This window comes from Thermobia domestica, chromosome 1 (genome assembly GCF_964235325.1).
Source record: "Thermobia domestica chromosome 1, izTheDome1.hap1.1, whole genome shotgun sequence".
Classification (NCBI taxonomy): Eukaryota; Metazoa; Arthropoda; class Insecta; order Zygentoma; family Lepismatidae; genus Thermobia; species Thermobia domestica.
This window is the reverse complement of record NC_137454.1, coordinates 72,068,464-72,081,934: the sequence shown is the minus strand read 5'-3', so window position 1 is coordinate 72,081,934 and position 13,471 is coordinate 72,068,464. Positions and strand designations below refer to the sequence as shown.

The window sequence follows — 13,471 nt, the reverse complement described above, 5'->3', positions numbered from 1 at the left end:
TAGAATAGCATTAGCTATGATTGTGGTAAGTTGCATTTCAATATCTCCTTTCAGTTATAAAAACCAGAAAAAGAAAAATGATAAATTTTGTATTATATTTAGTATGTGAGGCTCTTAACAGACTGTTGGTACTATTGAGTGTCCCAGAACAGTGGATGTGCGGAACAAAGGTATTAAACTTCCTGGGTAGAGTTGAGACTCACAACTCTATTCCGGAAGATTTTCTTTTTAATATATAGTTTTTGTGTTTTGTGTCTTTATCAACACCGCGATTTATGAAGGATGAGACTTACCATTAACATAGGCACTGGTGAGTGTCACGGCCCATCATACTAGATCATTCCTCACAGTACGTTTTTCCCCACCACACTATCTCACCTCCATGACAGATGTAATATAGAACCACACCACCGGCCCTGGATAACCTATCACGGAAGAAAGGAAAAGAACTGTCAAGAACTAGAAATCAAATTTGTTTCATGGAATTTCCCGTAATAAAATAATTTTTCCATTCGCATATCCGGGGAGAGATAATTACTAAAGACGTAAAGAACACAATTATGGAGTTAAAAGCTAATGCTATCGAATATTAAAGTACAGACTGATGTGTACAATTTGGAGAGCCTACTGAACATTTGTTAAGCGAACAGTTGCAATAGCCTGAACTGTTGCCTTCCAACTCTCATGTTGAAATTTACCTAATTTGGGCACTAAGTTCCGTAATCGTGAAATGACGACTTGCATGAATTTTGTCGTCGATTTGCCTCACCAGTTCATCAGATACAAAACTAGGCCTACCACCGCAGTCTTCATCGTGAACACTGGAACGGCCATTTTAAAAATCAATGCACCACTGTCTCACTCAGCCTTCACTCATTATTCCATGTTCGTACACTTCACACAGTTGGCGATGGTTTTCAATTGGCTTTTTTTTTTTTTTTTTTTTTTTTTTTTGTCAACAAAAAGCTAATCACAGAACGCACCTCACAAAAGGCGGAATTCTCTACTGTAGCGCACATTGTAACACATCACAGAAAGCACAGTAAGTGCGGCACAGTCCTTACGCTACCACAGCTGGATGCGTACTGAGTGTGACAACGTTCTGACACCAAGATGGTGACTCTAGCCCTGCCCACTGCCTCGGTAGGTCAAAACGTCTGCGACTTTTGAGACAGCCCTCGTAATAAGTATTCAAGAATATTCCTAACACTGATAAACATCCTTGAAACACTTCTGAAATTCTGAATCTGGATTCATCTATGATTAATGATTTTAGGAGTTATGTTACATACACAACTACTCAAGATATCAGGTTTCATCGTGTACTCAATGCCATTATAGTCAATATTTCTCTCCCGCCTCTCTCTTCCTCTCCACCTCAATAGAGTCAACTCTATTCCGATACAAAAGCAACCAGATATCGCACATGAAGTGGTGTTCAGTTGAAACTTAATAGATGTATCTACTAATAATGTGTCTTCATCCTTTAACTGTCAGAAATGTGTACCGTTTTGTTGTATTATACACGAACGACAAAGTATATGAACTATTGGAAATGAAGATTGAGGCTAGGTAAGATTGAACTATACTCCATTAAAAATTGTCTCCAACGGATCCCTTATTAAACAGAAATTTATCTTAAACAGAAATATTTAACCGTTTCATGAATTTAGGGATGAAAAATGTGTTAAATTATACGAAAATTGTAGTATGAGGACAACGGAAATCAAAATAAGCCTTTAACGGAAAATTTCAAGGTCCGGAATGCAGCGTTAAATTTTGTATATACCTTGTGAAAGACCTGGTATATACACTATGCCGTCTGAATCTTTCTTTGTGGCCTTCAATACAAATTAACCCTGCGTTAGGCGCATACGTTTGTGTTGCACAATTAGGCGCGTGGGTGACAGTTGTCATCCACTATTAAAATGTACCTAGAATAAGTAAAATCATCTTTAAATGACGCTTCTTTCATTTATTTGATAAAATGTTAATTAGAAGTTATAGGTAGTTTTGGTTGTACATAGTGTTCTACTGAATATAACGGACTTTTATCATGACTAGTAGAATGATTACAAGCATGTTACACAAATATCTTTGAGATGTTCTTCCTACATCCATCTTTTACATTTTAAGCACCACTTCCTTGTAGTTTTGCCTCTATCTCTTCCACAGGCACGTCAATGTCCTCTGGAGCCTGATGGCTTCTCAAGAACGACCATTCCCTTTTCCTCAATACCAAGCAACAATCGGAGTCGCCCTAATTTCAACTGGAACTTAGGGAATAGAGCGCTGGCGTAGTATCTCAGGTTTAATAATTTCCCGCCATATCGGCAAAAGTGCCAATTGAGGTGAACTGGTATTGAATTTTAGGATGCAAAGCGCGTTAATTACACACATATTTAGAAGATCAAAAAATATTACGAAGGATTATCTCGTTCCCATTCAGTGGTTTGGTCACTTGGACTCGTGATCAGTACCATAACCCACTTTGATCAGAACACCCCTCCGACTCCAACTCTTTCTCCTCAAGCCACCGCAGAACAACATTCTTATCTTTAGTTGTCTCTGTATTCCATCACTTTGACATTTTACTTGTTACATGCATAAGCGCGCTGTTGACAATTGTCACACAAACACGCTGCTTTAGAGATAATTTATCTCTTACCAACTGTAGACAGGAAACAGAAGTGCACTACTGTCGCCAAAGGAAACACCAACGATTAACGTTCAGCTACTGAAACGCACGAGCCCCAACACCAACACACAGTGTTGCAAGTTTGAGACAAAAATCACTAGGTGGCACCTCTCACCCACGTGCCTAATCTAGGGTTAAGCTTTTGGTCGATCAAGCCCGTTCCGCCATGCAAGGCCCTAGATACCACGAAGCTTTTAGAACAAAATGCAATTTTTAGAATTTTAAATATTAGTAACTCATTCCCTAACGGGTCTAGAGACATGAAACAAGGAGAAAATAATATAATTAGCACAATGAATTACATACTCGGGAGCCAAAGTACAGGAAAGACTACGAGAAAAGGCAGAGCATCTATTTTTTTGTCTTTGCCTGAGGCAACACACATTTGCAGAATATTTGAGACAGTCAATTGTTATTTTTTTGTTCATTGTAACTTATAGGTGAATTCATTCGTTGCATAAATAAATACTGTAATTGAATAAGGAACGCTTTATTCCATTTTAATATCTCCATTGTTGCACATACATATTTAATTTTTCTTTAACGGAAACTTGCGTGAGTCCCGTTCGATTCGCTAAAGGCATGTTTTGCTACATTATTCATGTTTTTTCATATAATTACTACATAATCAACTTCACAATTTGAGCTATTATTATTGTCATTATCCGTCCCATCTATCCGGCTGGCTAGCTCGAGTGGTTACGCGTTCAACTCCCAGTAGTAGCACACAAATTTTCGTGGATCCAGAAAAGTAATTTAAATTATAAAGACTATTGAACTTCGGTATAAACCGCAAAAAAAAAAAAAAAAAAAAAAAAAAAAAAAAAAAAAAAACTCATAAAAGCCTATCACTTGACTACATATCAACCACCTAAAAGTTGTCTTGGAAGTGCAGGTGTATAGAATTGAAAAAGTTATATCTGATTTAAACTACTCCTGAGCAAAACAATATGAAGCCAAAGTAGATAGTTGGCGAAACTGGCACACATAAATATTTTTTACAATAAACGTATTGTTTTGCTCAGGAGTAGTTTAAATCAAAGTCTGATGAAAGCAAAGTTTGTACAATAGAAAATATTACAGTTGAAGAAGTTAGTGGGAAGACTATTTTAACAAATACATTATATATATATATATTACTAGTAGTAACAGTAGTATATGTATTTTTCACGATGTAGTTCTACATGGCGTTAGAAAACATCGCAAGGAACTGCGATTATAAATCGACAGAACCAGCTATATGCGTGTTCAGCAAAATTAAGTCACAACAATTTATGCTAAAATTTGACCTTATATATGCATTTCCAAGGATTTTCAAGGAATTCGAATACGGAAGAAAAAAATAAGAACATGTAAATATTTTTGATTTGTTGCTCCCAGAAGATGAAGTTTAAATAGGCTTTGAAGTATTGCAGATGCTTATTTATAACATCTGTTTTCAGGGAGCAAGAAAGTGTTATAAATATAGCTAGTCTACAATTACACTGGAATAAAAATACATTACAGTTCTATGATTGTTTAATGTAACCTAAGTATTGGGATAAAATATGAAAATGGTAATTTTTGATGAATCAGGTTTAATGACACTAGCTGTTGAATATCAGCCTTCGGTCCAGTGCACACTTGTGCTTTTAATTAATAGCAGGGTTGGCTGGTTTAAACCAGCTGGTTTTTTCAAAAAAAAAAAAAAAAAAAAAAAAAAAAAAACTGGTTTTAACCAAAAAACGAAAAATGTTCGTAAAAGTGTAACTATTCGTAAAATCTTGATGAACACACATATGTGGGCTATCATGTTTCACTTCCATATATTATTCGTACTATATTCAGACCTAAATTCCCCATTCTTTACTCAAAGATATTATATTACAAAAGCAACTTTTTAATGTAACTATATGGATGTTTATTTTGTGATTTTTTTATAGTTTGTTATTATTGTTATGCAACCAAAGAAAAATTCTAAACATTGTTTCGTTTTAATAATGTTTACTATTGATAAAATACATCGAAATGCCGTATTTTTTGGGGGAGGGGGTCATACTAACTCCACGAGAGGCAATTATTGAAATAACAAGAATCTTTGGTAACTGTTCATGTATAAATGGGTTAGAGCCGAAGTGGACTCAAATAATTCGTATCTTTATTCACTTTTCTTACTGATATGCAAAGTCGTTATAACATGGACTAATAAAAGTCGTAATGAACTTACTTGGACTAAATTAGTTCTTCTGTACTCTGTAGTACTTTGGAATTGTCCATATGTAATTCTGTATAATGGTTCCACTTGTGCAATTGTTTATCTTCTTGTCCTGTCCTAATGACTCTCGACGATTATATTAACAAATATGTAAAGATCAGTCAACGAATTTTTATCAGGAGTCCTTCGTGAGTGAGTCGGTAGACGTATCGCACTTTTGGCCAATTAGTCCCGGTTTCGAGTTCAAATGGAGGACAATTTCTCTTGGATGTAAGCCGAGAAGCGGTTTGGATTCCGCTTTAAGCTTATGCGACCCCTTCCAGCATAACCCTGTTGTTGCATACTAACACCAAGGCGAAACACGCTTATTTCTGTCCATATGTGATATAAATACATAGATCAAATTATTTAAACCAAAAAACCTGGTTTTTTGTTTTTTTCAATAAAAACCATGGTTTTTGCCAACCCTGATTCTCGCACACAAGACACATCAAGAGACAGTTAGACGAATTCTCAGGTCTGTGACCCCACTAGGGCGGCTTTGAAACGAAAACATAAACCAGGGTGAGCGCTGCGCTCAACTATCGACCGTTCCCGTGTTAATGTAGTTCTTCTCTTAATAAACACTTCCTAAGTCAGTAAGAGCGTATTTCCTGTTAAGAAAACTCAACATTTAATGGGATGGCATTTAGTATCTGCCCCAGCCCATCGACGGCTCCGGAGCCATAATAAACCTCATTTATAGGTATACCCACCATCGCTGACGCACCTGCTGCCTACGGACGCCCTTTATCGTTTCCCTTCGGGCTCCTCTGCTGCGCTCCTGCCTTCGTGCTTTTTAGTGACCACCTAGTACAAGCTGGTTTCGTGTTTATGCATTGTAATTTTTGCCATAAGTCCACACTGCATTTACACTTACAAATTACCGAGCGAAGTAGCTCAACTGGTAGAGCGTTGGCTTCGCATTCGGGAGGTCGTGGGTTCGAATCCCGCTGCCGACCATCCTGACTGAGGTTTTCTAGGGTTTCCCTCAGTCCTACCAGGCAAATGCCGGGATGGTACCTACTAAACAGGCCCTGGCCGATACCTTCCCAAATCCTTTCCATTGTTGTTGTTGTTGTTAGATATCCAGTGTAAAATGGCCTCGGAGCTGTATCTGGTGATTGTTAAATAAAATAACTAACCATAATCACTAGCAAGTGAGCCAGTGTCACTACCAAGTGATTTGGGGGAAAAACTAAATAATACCCCTACAGCAATACGGTTGAAAATCACGCGACTGCCTTATAAGCCCCACTATGAGAACCATTTCTTATATTATACATATCACAACACGTAACATATAACTGTCGAAGGTATTTTGCGTTTCAAGAACTTTTCAACAGTGCCAACACTCACTCCAAAACCGTAAGCACCTGTGCTCTTTTATGCCTTTAGTTCCTCAGTTCCTATCCTTTGTGCGGTACGAAACAGCGTGTTCTATAAACATGCGCAACAGAATGACAATTCCTAAGATGGTCTATTTAAAATTTTGGTAATAGTATACATGAGAACCCCCTGATCTTCTGTGTTCTCTTACCACTTCTACATGAAATACCATAAATTTTCTACGTCCTACAATAGTAAGAAGTATCCATGTGCACAAGTCATGCGATATGCATTAAATTCACACACCCCCCTTTCACACACATAGTCATAGATAAAGTACAAGGGCACTACACATGCAGATATAAAGTACAGGTACGTTCTTTTTTATTTTCGTATCAGTTTATAAGTAAATAAAAGTCACTTTGTTACCCCCTTTGTAAGTTTGTACATACTCAATGAATAATCCCTAAAAGTATGAGCGTCCTGCTCCTTCGGGAACTGATGCAGCTTCATGTATACTATATCCGCCACTTTGAATCTGTCTTCAACGTTGTATTACTAATTAATTGGAGTAAACTTTTTAATACATGCTTTCGCTGCGCATCAATAAGAATGACCACAGAGACTGATATGACTGCTTTAAAAAAGTATAATAAAGCAGGGTAGGGATAAGTAGGATCGGGTTAGCTTAGGGTTAGGAAAGGTTGGACCGATTTTCTTAAAATTATGATTTCTTGAGTCTGTATAAGGATAACTGGAGGGAGCATCGTAAAATCTACCTTTTAATATAGTTTTAATATACCTTACTCACAAAGACTGATGTTCCATATTCCTCTTTCACTTGTATATGATGACTATTTTCAATCTGCACTCCCAGTATGGTTTCAGTGAACGTAAATATCTTGATACCATATACCAAAACTTAGCTCTGTATGTGACTTGTGCACATAAGAACAATCAAGAATTTCTCTGAACGTAATAATGATTGACCTGTGTTGTATTTACAGAACGCCAAAACACTAGCCTAATTTTGTTGTCATGTGCTTGCCCTAGATATCCATATTTATAATTACCCTGAACGTAGGGCGAGCGGACACTTACAAGCAATGGGCAGGTTTTAAATTTACAGAATGTCTTCTAAAATATTGTTTCTTAACATTATCAGAACAGAAGAATTCGTCGGAACCAAATTGGTAAATAAGTCTTTAACTCTATTGTTTTTGGACATCCCTGAACTCAAATATTACGTGATGATCTTGTACGTAGCAATGATTAATGTATATTTTGCCGTATGTTAATCTGTAGGCCTATGTAGCTGGAAGTAATATATTTGGAAAAGAGAGATAAAGAAAATAAAATTATTTTTCTTAACCAATAGCCCACGTAATCTAACAATGAAAACGAGGCATCTTCGTCACGTCTAGTGATGGGTAAATTCCCGGGAAGATATTTTTCGGGAATATTCCCGGGAAGATTCCCAAAATGGGAATTTATGTACAATCAGAAAGAAAATTGCATTCTATTAGTATATTATGATTTCAAAGTTGAATTACTTTTTATATCACAGCATATTATTACATTCGTCCACAGAGGATTCTTTAAAATGTAGGGGAGAGGGGGGTACATTTGAACAGGGGGTACCTTTGAACATTTAAGATAACAGGCTAGAAATAATAGCATATGTGGTGGTTTCAAAATTTTTAGTTTGGCAAAACTGCGTTGCAAGACGGTCAACTGTTATCTGCAATTTTAGTGTAACTGTTTATGAACAGCAATACTTTGTTACATTTGTGGGGTGAAAAGTTGGAATTTTTGTGAAGTTTTGTAAGATTTTTGACAGAAGCCTGTGTTTTGATATTATCTGCCATTCATTGCAGAAGCAAGTACATTAATTTACTTATCTAATGTTGCTCTTTGTATTTCACAATAGTTTGTACTATCTGGGTATTATCAAATTCTGCTTGATCATGCCGGTTGGGGCAGCTTTGAACAAAAATTAGGGGGCACACTTGAACATTGTTCTACCTATACTTTTCTGAAGCTTATAAGTACCAGCAACATGTTTGTGTTCTCAGACAATGCAGAAAATGTTCAGTGCCAACTGCTGATATTGTGTGTAGACTTTCTAATTCTTGTCTGTCGTTTTCGATTACTTTTAAACTCTCGCCCGCCTCACTTGGGAGTTGAGTATAACCTTCAAGTTGAATTGGATTATAACTGTCACTATTCATCTCAGTGACCCCAAAAACTATGAATTCAACTCAATTCAGATGTGTTTCCGAAGGGGAGGCAAATTATTTAGAGCACAGAGGCGCACAATATAAAAATATGGGCCTGCATATATGTTTCAGCAATTATTACTATTATTATTATTTCCTTGCCATACGCGATTGGTCAATTCTTGTGCCTTAAACTGTTAATGCTGCTTTGTTACATTAGAGTTGTTGTTCGTAAACGAATTCATCCTAAAAATAACGATTATTGTAGTAAAATAATGGTTTGATCAAAACTGCCCCACGTATGTTCAAATCTACCCCATGCTTGTTTAAATCTACCCCCCAAGGGGGTACATTTGAACGACACCCCCTGCGCCCTTGCACAGAATGACAAGATCAAACAAAGTACTCTATTTTATGGCAAATATAATGTATATTATATTTAGCTTTTGCTACAGTTCTATAAGGAAATTTACTGGGTGTTTGGAAGCAAAAACGAATATTCGAAAACAGATGTTCAAATGTACCCCCCTCTCCCCTATATTCTAAACAGTACTATGTTACTTTATTAACACTTTATTATATTTAAAAGTACACATAAATGTATATTTACTTACAATGTTCTATCAATTAAATATGTGTGAAAAATTATATAGTAACAGTTTAAATTTATATGTAAGTGGATTTACTAAACTTGACTCTATTACTGATATTATAAACACATTAAGGTAATAGTATAGGTTACAACAGTGCCTCATGATCTGTGCGCGTGGATACTTCCTACTGTTGCACTACGTATAAAAATGATTTTATTACATTTAGAAGTAGTAAGAAGCATCCACGTGCACGTCATGTGTTTCAAATCCCCCATATATACTCATACACTACGTACAAGGGCACATTATTATTTTTCGCATACCATAAAACACAACGAAACGCAACGCAAACCGACGTACATTTTATTTTATATTACTCAGTAATTAAATGAAAGTCGCATTTTTACCTCATTTTCAAGTTCCTATATCCTCAATGAATAATCCTTAAAAGACTGCACTTCGTGAGTCCTCGCTAAATGATGAGGCACTCTTGTATACTATATCCCACATTAAATTTATAAATGTTATAAACCAGTTAGATTGGATAAATGCTAGAACATACATTTCTCACAAATTTAACAACATTTGCGCATAAATATTTATGTTCACAAAATTTGCAAAATACTTACTTATCTTTATATTTTAGCACGTAACATTGCCATACAGGGCCTTTCATTCTACCTATTTCTCGAAATTCTATACGTTAATTCACATGTAAAAGAAGTCCGAGTACCTCTTCAGAAATTGGAGTCAGAGAGAGGAGACAGACCGACGTCTATTACTAATGGTGGTTCAGGTTTTATTATTAGCACTTCATCTCTATTTTTACATAATTCTAAATTACTTTTCATAATGGTTCCTTTTCATCATTTGTAAATTACCGTAGTACGTTGGTAATTTTGGCTATTGTTTAGCATTGGGGGGCCAGCTTTTGCACCTACTTTTTTGCGATATTCTATTCCGATGCGGTTGTTTTATGGTTTCATACGTTAAATTAAATTACCAACATTAAATTCAGACAGCATTGCAGAGCGAGCGTTAGCGAATGAAGGCGGGTTAGAGCCCCCCATGGCACGTTGTTTTTTATCTTCGTTACCAACAATTCACTTTCTTTTCTCACATAAATCACTTCCACTTACCTTTCCGTTTTGTATAAATCCCATACTACACAAATAAAAATGTGTTCGAAACTTTGTTGACTACTTGAACATCACTATCAACTCATTTCTTCCGTAAATCATCATACTTTTTGCTAGTTTTGGTCCCCCAATACTAAACAGTTACCTTACTTTTTAGTGCAAATGGAAATGGAACTTAAAAATCATATTATTAGTTATATAAAATACCGTCAAATAATTTTTAATTTTTAACCTCCAAATTCTTTAAAACCTAGAAGTAAATCATAATATATTAAAATAGAGTAATTAGTCATATGGTTCTTATAATTTGGAAGATAAAGTAAAGAAATGGAAATAAATTTCTTCCCGGGAATTTATACGCCAGGGAAGAAACCCGGAAATATTCCCATTTTTTAAATTCCTTCCCACCAAGAATATTCCCAGTGCTCATCACTAGTCACGTCTGTATCAGAGTTGCGTGGTACATGGGCGGAACAAGGGCCAGGAACAGTCAGGGAGCGCCAAAACGAGTTTCGAAAAGTAAATTTTATAACGTGTTTTCGTCTTTTTTTAATTTTGAAAATGTGGTGTCAATTACATCATCTTTTTCCATTCCACTATGGAAGAAGAGATTTTTATAGTAGGGGGGGCTACATCGACAAATACAGACATGGCAGTGGAGAGGGAGTTCGTATTGTTTATAGCAGGCCATGTTCTTTGTGAACTTTTTCCAGGTAATGAATGTTGGAGCAGGAACAGCATCTATAGCACTTACTTTTGATTTTTTTTATATAGAAACGACACCACTGGTCCAAATTGTCTTCCTTTGTTGACAGTAATGCCTAGGGGATGTGATTGTTCTTGCCAAATAATTCATTTCAACAATGTTTGTGAAATCGAATACCGGTATACTACTTTGCAACAGCACAATCACATAGCAGGCATATGCCTATTATGTTCCATCAGGTACATGGGCATGTCCAGTATATATCTTATGTACCTCAGAGAGAAATCACATGGTTGGCAAGTGATAGTCACAGTCTATGTCCGTCCCTAGGCACATGCCTGGAATGTACCTGACGAACGTGCCTAGCATGTTCTATTTATGTTCCCCATGCCGTACGCGTCAATGAACCCCAAAATTACTCCCCAAAAAATGTTAAATCGCCTATATGCGTAATGTGTTTACATTAAAGTTAGTCGAAAAACACTTTAAACAAGTAAAAAAAATGTACTCCAGGGTGTGCGCAAACCACCAGCCTTTGAATTATTATTCGCGTACTCTACAGACTTAGCCACGGAGGCGATGGATACAATGTTGCTTGTAGAGGGATAAATTATTGAGGTCTTTTGAATTTGGCTAATCAAACTGCTCTTTTAACCGCGTATATTCGATGATAACCGTATGGGATAAGATAAATCGCCATGTAATTTTATAACAAAATGACCAATGTCTATTTACTTTATTTCGTGGTTCATCCATACCCTAACAGCACTTACATAGCAGGCATATGCCTATTATGTTGCCTCAGTACATGGGAATGTGCCCATGTGTCTTATGTACCTATGAAAGAAGGATCACATGGATGGCAAGTGAGAGTCACAGTCTATGTCCGCCCCTAGCCACATGCCTGACATGTACCTGTGGAAACTGCCTAGTATGTTCTAGGTATGTTCCCCATGCCGTAAGCATCAATGAACCACAAAATTACTCCCTCAAAATATGTTAAATCGCCTATACGTGTAATGTGGTTACATTAAGATGAGACTAATAAACAAGTTAAAAAATTTAACCCAGAGCAGACTGGGCCCGAACCACCAACCTTTGGATTGCTAGCCGCCTGCTCTTCCAACTTGGCCACGGAGGCGATCAAGAGAACGTCGCTTGTAGAGGGATAAATTGTTGAGGTGTTTTGAATTTGATTAATCAGTGTTCCTTTAACCGCATATGTTCGACGATGACCGTTTGAGATCAGATAAAATCTGCTCGCCATGTAATTTTATAACAAAATGACGAGTGTCTATTTACTTTATTTCATGGTTCTTCCATATTCACTTTCATATGATCGGAGAGAGTTGCCATCTAATAAAGTTGATGCGTTTGTTGCTTCTAGTACACGATCGCTTAGAAAAAGAAGCATCAAATGTGGAAGAGGTTTTTAGAACACCTAATGTAGCCAGCCTAGTACATCTTATTCTGTTAGAGTATCTGAAACAGTATGTACCTAAAGAACGTACATAGAACATGATAGATATATGTCCCAAGTGACGACATAAAAACAAATGACTGTTAGAGTGCGAAACTAAGCCAGCTATATAAATGTTATATTTGCGGTACATACTCCTAGTTGCAAATATCAATTAGATGTAACAAATACCTAAAACTGTAGATAGCTGAAGTACATACTTAGCACATGAATATCATATGTGCCAAGTATCGGATACCTAAAAAGTAGCTGGCACATCTAAATGGCACATGTCCAGCACATCTTGTGCCGTTATGGTTGTTACTAATAACAATGACCGATAAACTAAAGCTTAAGCTTATGAGTTCAATCACAATCACCACCACTAGATTGTTACATAGCCGGATATAATGTAGATACAACAAAACCAGGATCGGATCCAGGGGGCGATCGGTGCCCCCCAGAAGAGGAAACATTCTTATTTTATATATAAATGATACCTACCTTAGAGATTGAAGTTCTTAAATGTAGCTCTAAGTAGCAGTATTACCCTAACAGCACAATTACATAGCAGGCATATTCTTATAATGTTCCTCAGGTACATAAGAATGTGTCCAGTATGTGCCTTATGTACTTCTGAGAGAGAAATCACATGGATAGCAAGTGATACTCACAGTCTATGTCTGCCCTTAGGCACATGCCTGGGGAACGTGCCTAGTATGTTCTCTATGAAGTAAGCGTCAATGAACCACAAAATTATTCCCCCAAAATATGTTAAATCGCCTATATGCGTAATGTGGTTACATTAAGATGAGTCTAATAAACAAGTGAAAAAATTTACCCCAGAGCAGACTGGGTGCGAACCACCAACCTTTGGATTGCTAGCCGTGTGCTCTTCCGACTTGGTCCCGGATGCGATGAAGAGAACGTCACTTGTAGAGGGATAAATTGTTGAGGTGTTTTGAATTTGACTAATCAGTGCTCCTTTAACCGTGTATATTCGACGATGACCATTTGGGATCAGATAAAATCTGCTCGCCATGTAATTTTATAACAAAATGACGAGTGTCTATTTACTTTATTTCATGGTTCTTC

General features: G+C 36.7%; 1 protein-coding gene across 26 annotated transcripts in view; it reads right to left on the bottom strand.

Annotated features, from left to right (window-relative positions):
- Window positions 1-13,471, bottom strand: part of LOC145686039 (uncharacterized) — an 86,348-nt gene that overhangs the window by 40,143 nt on the left and 32,734 nt on the right. For 2 of the 26 annotated variants that reach the window (XM_081759055.1, XM_081759082.1), the window contains exons 1-2: window positions 7,072-7,695; window positions 294-425 (exon numbers count right to left, since the gene is read on the bottom strand). The exons of 9 other annotated variants lie outside the window; for them this stretch is intronic. The gene's annotated coding sequence lies outside the window, so the exon portion shown is untranslated. Of the gene's footprint in view, window positions 1-293; window positions 426-6,712; window positions 6,861-7,062; window positions 7,696-9,701; window positions 9,725-13,471 lie in introns of those variants that run through there. 15 more of the 26 variants (XM_081758942.1, XM_081758914.1, XM_081759107.1 and 12 more) reach the window with 11 other exon arrangements.